We start from the raw sequence: 9,700 nt of genomic DNA, 5'->3' as shown, positions 1-9,700 counted from the left end.
TATTCTTTAATTTTGATATTACCCCTGACATGAGACAAGGCTAGACCAAGGCAAAGTTTGAAGTAAATGACATATGAGAACAAAATGCTTCTTCCTGCCCAATCATAATATAAGGACCAATAAGCTTGATCTGGAAAACACCGTGGGCAGAAAAAAAAAAGACTAAAACGGGAAGACTAAAGATGTGTTAGGGGAGACCTGCTGATTGGCTACAGGAACTAGCAAAACTGGGCTATGGGAATTCCTTCCAGAAACATTTAAGCTTGTTTTGAAGTAATACTATACACAGAAGGCAACACTTTAGAAAATGATTAACTAACACCAGAGACTTCCATCTTCAAGTTTTCTGTCTTTACCTTAAAGCTTAGAAGTCTGCTGAAGGGCAAGTGCCTTAGAAGGATCACAGTGTAAGCTCTTGGTAAACAGGAAGAATTGCACACCCTTTACAGATGACTGAAGGTGGAAAGGAAGCAAACACACAGGGCCCTACACGGCAGAGGAAGGTACTACACTGAGCTCCCCAGAGTTGTGGAGAAAAGCCAACCCATTGACACGATGTCCAATGGCTGGGCTGCTGATGGCAATACTTGAGCACAGCTATTTGCAATCCTGTGCTCTTCCAGCCCCACACCCAAATAGGTTCCCTGTTTTGTGGGTTATGCATCCTGCATTTCTTCTGCACCCACTTATCCTTTTTGTTCACCATCTCAGGTTGACTTCCTCTTGTCTGAGATTTTGCAAAAGCCTCCTATTGAGTTTCCTCTCCTCTTTTGCTCCGTGGACAGATGTATTGTCTTATAATGTTAACAAAAACATGTTACATTGTTTTTGTTTGAGACAGGGTCTTACTTAGTAGTCCCAGCTAATCTGAGGCTTGCTATGTAGACCAGGCTGTCCTCAGACTCATTGAGATCCACTTGCTTCTGCCTCCCAAGTGCCAGGACTTATGGACAGTTGTTAGCTGCCATGTTGTTGCTGGGATTCGAACCCAGGTCTTCTGCAAGAACAGCCAGTGTTCTTAACCACTGAGCCATCTCTCCAGCCCTGAGACCCATATTTTCTAAGAGCACATTATGACTCTTGCCCATCCTATTACTTACTATTTCCCAGACATACATGGTATTTGCCTGTCTATTTTCCTTCTTCATCACATCATCTGTCACACCTGCTCCAATTCTCTATCTGACAAATTTTAACCTCTTCTTCAAAGTTGAATTTTCACTTCTATAAAACTTCTGTGACCTTATTCCTTCCAGAAAAAGTAATTTACTTTTAGAGTTTGCACAGTGCCTGCCAATACTTGTTGAATGATTGAAAAAACTTGCTCATAGAAACGATCATATTGGCTCTTACACTTGAATTGATTACAATTCATGCATTAGTCTTCCCTTCGCTAGCTTACAAGATCCCCTGGTGACACGAACCACGCCTTCGTGTCCTCACAGATTCTGACCCTGCCAACAGTAACGGCTCCCTAAATCATGTTATGCTTTATTTAAAATGGAATCGAAGTACTTTGACATATATATTCTAGGTTATTTACATAACAAACATAATAATAGAGAATTTAATGGTACTTTTAGGTTATTTGATTTTAAAGGTCACTCACCAACTTCTGATTCATTGTATTTTTCCTCAAAGAATCAGAACCTCAGAATAGTAGAAGAGAGCACCGTCTGAGCAGGATCAGCAATGGACCTTTTCCTACACCTCATATGATACAGAAGGCAAATCAGTGTGGGTCATGAGCAAGACGCCATGTTCCACTTAGTCCCTTTATGGACAACATCAATCTTCAGAAATTAACAATGGTAGAGTTGCTTGCCTATCATGTGTGCCTAAAGCTTCTTCTTGGAAGGGAGGGCTTGCTCAATTTACTTTCCTAGCACAATCAAAACAAGGTCAAAGTCAGTAGCCATTCAAAATATCCTGGATGCACTTATTCAAACACAGCCCTCCAAAAATAGCCCATAACTACTAGGTGAGAGGTCACATTTCAAGAAATCAGGCTGGGTTGCAGCTGAATAAATTAAATTTTCTTTTTTTACCTAAAGACTGCATGTTCATGGCTTCCCATTAAGCCTATCTATGAGCACACATGTGCATGCGTGTTCATGTACTCCTCCTCCCAGTAATCCTCATATTTTAGTAGTGAGACGCTCATGGCCAGTTTCTTTCCATCAGTGCTTACTTTATGAAACATGGTCATCTCATCTGGAGCTTACACCCTATGCTGTGGAATCCATCCTCTCTGAAATCATGTGTTTATGCTTTGCTGTACAACTGCGCCAGCCCAGGTTCAGTGAGCAGCATGTATTTCCTCTGGGAAGCCTTTGGTTATTAGATGATTCTGGGCCACGACTTTCTTGCTAGCACTTAGTTATTATCTAGTGTTTCCAGTGGTAATAATTAGAGTGATTAGCACAATGAGGGGCTCTGGACTGATTTATCCTTTCAAGGTCATATGCAGGTAGGAAAGATGTCACTTCCCTGGATCTGTCAGGGTTCAAATGATGCCTCTGCTTTTACTGCCTAGCCAAGCACTTCTGGGGTTAATTTTCATTAATACAACCTGATACTAATGATAAGTGACTATTTCTGCCCCCATTTGCAATGTCATATTAATGTTCTTTTGTTTTCCTCTCATGAAAGGATGAAGAGATATTGTCAAAAGCTTCCATTTGTCTCTGTTACAAATTATTCTCAATTTTAATTTCAGAATTGTTTCCTTGTAAGAATGTATTTCTATTTGAGGACAGGAATTGTTTTCCTCTTCTTTTTGTTAGTTAATACAGCAGATAACTGAAATAAGAAATAAGCAAATAAATAATGACATATCTGAACTAAAAATATTCTAGGAATTCACAAAGAAACAGTTGGACTTGAATATAGCCACATGTCAGGAGAGACCTTTTGTGACCTTGACCCCTTCCTTGATTTACATAATCAAAAATGGAGATAATAATGCTAACCTCAAAAGGCCTTCATGAAGATGAGAATTTTTTTGTTGTTGAAAGTGCCTAGCAGTGCTCGAATATGGAACTCATTGGGTACACTGTCCTATCATAAGATGTCCGAGACCCAATCAAAGGAGCCACCCCTAAACACCGATGAAAATGTAACTAAGGCAATAATTTAATAGGTCTCCTTATGCCCCTCTGCCTGATTTTATTTGCACTAAAAAAAGACTATAAAATTTAGTGGTTTTAGGAACTGTAAAGACTATTTAGCTTAAGCTTCCTCATTTAAGTGCAAAGAATGAGATCCAGAGATGTTAACTTCAAGGTTACATGGCTAATTCTCAGCACAGGCTCGCTTCCTTATGCCTGACACATGCAGTCATCTGCTGGTTGTACAGAGATGCACTGAAGAATCAGTTCTCCTCTGGGTCCAGGTTTCAAAAGATGACAGCAGTTCATCATAGATTTCTGTTATGCTCCCAAGAGTTAAAGGAACACATTCTTGTTTTAGAAAAAAAAATGGAAGGAAAATATAAGAAATAAAATAGAACTGGCTTGCAGTGATAAATATTTATTTTTATTATTCTTATTATTTTTTTTGGTCTTTTTGAGACAGGGTCTCCCTGTAGCTCCAGCTGTCCTGGAACTCATCATGTAGACCAGGCTGGCCTTGAACTCAGCCTGCCTCTGCCTCCTGAGTGCTGGGATTAAAGGAGTGTGCCACCACACCTGGCCCCAAAAAAAAATGGAAGGAAAATATACGAAATAAAATAGAAATGGCTTGCAGTGATAAATATTTTTAACATTTCGGTACATTTAATGAGTGACTACATGTATATTTTTCATGTTTGAGGGTTTTTTATTTGACATTATTTCTCTATACCCTCAAATAGTCTTTGGAAATATGATTTCAAAGGGCTGTATAACATTTTTCCACATGGATTTACCTACCATAGTTCAGACAGCAGAATAACATACACTTGGTAGGGAACTTCAGTTCTGGTCCTTAAAGCTGGATGGTACAAAACCAGCTATGTACCCTCATTAAGCCTCACTTTTCACATCTACAGAACACTGATAACACTGAATGTGATTTCTATCAAGGTTAAATCACATAGGAGAAATGTCTGGCATTTGCTTGCACACTGTAGGAACTCAATACATGATAGCTCTTGGCTATTATTATTTTACCACATTCTGATTATTGGACATTTAAATTGTTTATAGTTATTAAACACCAGCTGGAAAAACTGCCAGAGTAATCTACCTGAAAATACATACATATATATATATATTATATATATGGTCTGTGTAAGTAGAAATGCATACATTCATACATATATATGTATATGCACATGATACTGTTACTCCTATGCTTAACACAATCTGTCTAATAAAATGTTTTCAAACTTCCATCAGCAGAATCCCTCTTAAATAGCACTTCCTAGAGAATATGGGTTGTAGCAGAGTTGGTTCAGAGCTTAGACAAATACTCAGTGTGGTCTACCCCCTTACCTCCATGATGATGTGTACCATAAAACCTTCTCTGAGAACACAAGGCCATTCTGAATACACTGGGAAAGAGTCTTCCCTATAGAACAAAGGGAGCCTCCGGATCATGGTGAACGACCCTTATGTAACCTCTCTTCTTACAATTTTCTTATGCTGTTGCTTCTGCCTGGAACATCTCCAACTCTCACCTACCACTGACTCAGCCTGTGTATCATTTTCTCCAGGAAGCCGTCCCTGCCCTAGCCCGATGACAGAGACTTTATCAGATTGATGACTGCATCCCAGTCCCTGTCATGGTCCCTTCCTTCCTTCCCTTCCCTCCCTCCCTCCCCTCCCTCCCTCCCTCCCTCCCTCCCTGCCTCCACCTTCCAAATGTTGGGATTATAGGTGTGTTACCATACTCACTTTCCCAGCTAGTTAAAATAGTTAAATCCATAAACTTGTGAACAAAGTTTCAGTGCTTTTTAAAAATTATTTTCTTAGGATATTTTTGAAAAAGCAAGATTACTATGTCCAAAAGGAAGGACATTTTAATGCATTCTTGGTAAGATTTATCACCAAATAATTATAAGACATTCAAAAAACAACTACTGCTCCTGTGCCCTGTGTTTGTCATTATGTTTAGGGAAAGAGCTAAGGAAGTCAGTGTCTCTGCCCTTTCCTGTGCCCTTTTAAGGTTGACACAGTACTTTAAGAGGCTAACACAGAAGGGTAAAGGAACTCTCCATAAAACCCAGAGAAGAGACTGTACACCTCCTCTTTGGATCCTGTCTGCAGTCACAACTGGGGGAAAAAAAAAAAGAAGTCAATGTCTGAACCACAGCATTGAGTGTACACATATTTTTTTCAGTGCTTGATTTGGCTGAAGTAGATAGAGATAGCAACACTGGAGTAACCAGTACAGAGCGGGGCCCTAAAAATGTGCTGCCCAATAGCACATGCCACCAGATAGTTGGAGATATAAACTACTAAAGGGTGGTGACTTTAGCCACTTTCCATCCATGGGATTTCTCTGAGCCCATTTTCTCAACTGTAAATGGATTTAATGATACCTCTTAGGGGGTCATGTGATAACTGAATTGAATCAAATGGGCTGACACACATAAAATCCTGATACATACATTTGTGTGCTTTTACAGACTGCTAATGAAGAGAGCTAGATGCAGGGAAGTTGGGTCACTTGAGTCTAGGAGACTAGAATTCCAAGCTTAGGAAACAACTGAATGGGTCTCTTGATTAACCTGGCTTTCGTAAAGTCTCAGAATGTCCATATACAAACTATTAGGATAGATCCGGATTATCCCAATAGCACATACAATAGAAAATAGAGAAACCATAACTATAAAAGACCTGACATTTAAAGGGACAGTAGAATAAATGGGAATGGCTCTAAGACATTTTAAAACACTATGCTCAATTCTATGATTTTAATTACTCATGTGGACATGATTTAAAAATAAAAATCTTGGACTGGAGAGATGACTCTGGGTAAAGTGCCTACTGTGTGAGCATGAGGATCTGTGTTCAGAACTCCAGCACCCACATAAAAGATCATGTGGGGCAGTGGATTCTTGTCATCCCAGCGCTAAGGAGGCAGAGCCAGGAGGATCTTGGGGTTTATTGGTCCATCTTTTCTGACTTGTTCTTCCTGTCCCACCACCCCCTGCTTTGCTATTACCAAGCCAAACACTTGAGGCCATTATCAACACTCTGCCACACCTCACCCTCAAATCTAACAAGACACCAGCTCTTGTTCTAATGCCTAAATCTCTCTCTCTCCTCCCTTCATCATCACATCTGTTGCTCCCAGCATCCTGTGTCTAGATTCCTGCAGTAACCTCCCAACTGGTACCCTTGGTTCTGGTTTTGCTCTCTTCATTCCACCACTCACATCCCTGTCACCAGTACATATGTCATCAATCTGCATGAAAAGGAGCTATAAATGGTAATAGATATCAATGTCTTCAAATAGTGTTCTTTAAAAAATATGATGTCATAGGTTAAGACATAATCAGTTAAACATAGTTCTTCAGGAGACAGGTTGACTGCTTGGCACAAGAATCAAATGAAATATAACAATGAAAGATCTATCAGTCCACATGAAATAATACTCATGGAGAACTGACATTTATTGGACTGTGAAGAGATGATGCTGTGGCCATGCTGAAGGGGGTGGTTTAAAATGGTCCTCCAGTGTCTCTAGGACCACGTGGTCTTGTGAACATGCTGGTGAGCGGTACACTTAGTAAAGCCCATTTACGGCTTGGTAATTATAGCAGCCAAAGCTACAGACTTCAGGAAGAAACCTTCCCACCCCTAGAATGATAAATACAGTGTCCAAGTAGCTGAAGGAGTCCCCCTCAGTTTTATGTCCATGATGAGCTCCCTAACACGAGGGGCTCTAAGTGAGGGTATTACCAATACCTCAAGCCTTTGACACATCTACCGCCTGCAGGATAAAGAGGAGGAGAGGGTCCAAGTTTCACATATTCAGAGAAAATGACAGTCTGGGAACTGGAATAACATAAGACTAACAAATGAGTGGGCATGAGATGTTTTAGATGAACATTTCTTAAATCATCTGTAAGTAAAGACCTGTTAAAAACATCTAAATAATTTCAGGCTAGCATTCTTTGCAAAATATGTTAAAATTAATACTAGAAAAGTGAACTAGAAAAGGAATACAAAACAAAGTCTATTTTTAATGGCTAGATTATATAGACACAAAATTGCTGTATCAAACTGCTATTAAAATGTTTATTTTATTTTTTTGAAATAGGGCCTCACTATGTAGCCCTGGCTGATTGGCAACTCACTATGTAGACCAGGCTGGCCTCAGACTTGTAGAGATCTGCCCGTTTTTGCCTCCCAAGTGCTGGGATTTAAGGCATATACCACTGAGCTTGACAAACTTCTGCATTCTTATTCTTAAATGTTGTATTTAGCGCATCAAAAACCACCAACAAACAGTTCTGACCAGAACTGGTCCATGGGCCACACTTTGGGAGGCACTATTTTATTTTATTTATTTTTTAATTTTATGTGTATGACTGTTATGCCTTCATGTGTGTAAGTGCACTTGTGTTGTACAGTGCCTGTGGAGGGTGTTAGATCCCCTGGAACTGGAGTTACAGACAGTTGTTAGCCACCATATGGGTGCTAGTATTCGAACCCGGGTCTTCTGCAAGAACGGCCAGTGCGCTTACCCACTGAGCCATTTCTCCAACCCCTGGGGGCACTATTTTAAAGGATTAACTCAAGACAGGAAATGGGCCAGGGAGATGGCTCAGTCATTAAAGTGCTTGCTGTGTAAGCATGAGTACCTGTCTCCAGCGCCCATGAAAGAAGCCAGATGGCAGCAGCACAATCCTATAAGCTCAGTGTTGGAAAGGCAGAGACGGGAAGATTCCTGTAGCTCACTGGCCAGCCAGCCTAGTTGAGCTTCTATTAAAATGAGATCTTGTCTTTCAAAAAATAAGATGCAGGCTGATGAGATAGTTTAGCAGGGAGAAGGTCACATGCTGACCTAACAATTTGAGTTCAATCACTGAATCCTACAAGATTGCAGGAGGGAACCAACTCCCTTGAATTGTCCTTTGACCTCCACAAGCATGCCGTGACACACATATACATAAAATAAAAAAAAAAAATAAAGAGGAGAGTGATCATGGAAGACCCCGTGTTGACCTCTGCTGCCATATGTATGCACACACATGAACACATAAACACACACACACACAAACAAGAAAGAGTCACCCAACAAAGATATATGACTGGGAATATATCAGTCTGTTAATTGATGTTCATGAGGACTTCAAAGATTGAAACCTTATGGTTGTTTGCAATCTGGAAAACTTCTGTCTTTAGTCAGACCACATTGATTGAAATGAGAAAATAGTCATCAAACTGGTGAGCCTCAGTCAACTAGAAGAACATGGTTGTGTACATTAAAATTTTTATTTTTATTGAATTTTGTGCATTTCATGCAGTACATCTTAATTTAGACCCCTCCCCTATTTGTACCCCCTATATCTTCCTGGCAATTTTCATGTATTCTATCATATATGTTAAGGTCTGTCAAGCCAAGTTTGTGTTCCCAAATGTCCCTCAGGTGAGTCCATCCACTCGAGCCTGGTCAGCGTATCTAATGTCACTCCCTTAAAGAAAACCAACTCTCTCTCACATAGTAGTAATCATTTACCAATAGTTTTCTCAGCTAAGGTTGGGGCTTCTTAAACCCATTTCCTCAGTTTTATGCTGGTTTTTTGTCTGGTTTAAGCTTGCCTGGGTCTTGTGCATGCTGTCACCATTGCTGTTGAGTTCATATAAGTAAGTTACCAGCCACCTGGAAAACTCTGCTTCCTTGTGGGTCATCTATCACCCCCTCTTCCACAATGGTCCCTGGGTCCTGGGTGGTTGAAGTTTAATATAGATGTCCTACCCAGGGAAAATATTCTGCAGTCTCTTATTCTCTGCAGTTTGGCCAGGATTGTGTAAATTAAAAAAAAATTACCAGAGAATGATGTGTGTGTGTATACATACATACTATGACTGTATAATAACTATATTTTTACTGATGGAATTTTCAGTCAGTCAATAAACCCTGAAGAATGTCCTTCCATCCCCATTAGATCTCAGTCTGTTAGTTGGCATGATAGCTAACACGATAGGCTGATAGTTGGGGATAGACAGAAATACTGGAGAAAGGGCAGGTTCCTTCAGCATCCGTGGAACCATAAATATCCATCAAGCACAAGCTCTTGATGTCTTTCTTCTTAATGAAAGGACAGCTGTCTGGAGAAGACATGCATAGTCTGCACTTGAACTTCAGAAGGAAGATCTCAGCTTTTCAGATCCACTGTTGTTTTAGGTTAAAAGGGCTAAGGGCTATTGATGAAGCAGGGGTAACAACAAAAAGAATGAACAGAAATCTTTATTTCCTGTCTTCAAAATTTTGTTCACAGATAAACTTGTTCTCATACTGTGGCTTGAAATGCCTTTACAATGACAGAAGTAACTTTATAAATCAGGAAGTGGGTATGATGCATGGAGAAGGCAAATGTTAATGTCTAGACTAAAGCATAATTTGAAGGGACTGACATGCAGCAATTGGAGGATATAAAACTTCTGGGGATAGATTTCAAACAGTGAAAAGCAGTAATACTGTGGATGGGGGAATTCAGGTCTACGGATACCCATTGAGCATGTTCTAGGCATTGAGATGAGAA

The 9,700-nt window shown here is 40.0% G+C and overlaps 1 non-coding gene across 1 annotated transcript; it reads left to right on the top strand.

Annotated features, from left to right (window-relative positions):
- The first annotated feature begins 5,135 nt into the window (after positions 1-5,135).
- On the top strand, positions 5,136-5,257 carry LOC115070672. The gene has a single exon (XR_003849824.1). It is a non-coding gene; the product is annotated as a small nucleolar RNA SNORA26 (small nucleolar RNA).
- The last annotated feature ends 4,443 nt before the right edge of the window (positions 5,258-9,700 follow it).

Source organism: Nannospalax galili, unplaced genomic scaffold, assembly GCF_000622305.1.
Source record: "Nannospalax galili isolate Female #2095 unplaced genomic scaffold, S.galili_v1.0 scaffold56, whole genome shotgun sequence".
NCBI lineage: Eukaryota > Metazoa > Chordata > Mammalia > Rodentia > Spalacidae > Nannospalax > Nannospalax galili.
Note: the sequence above shows the minus strand (reverse complement) of the source record. Positions and strands in the feature narration are given on the sequence as shown.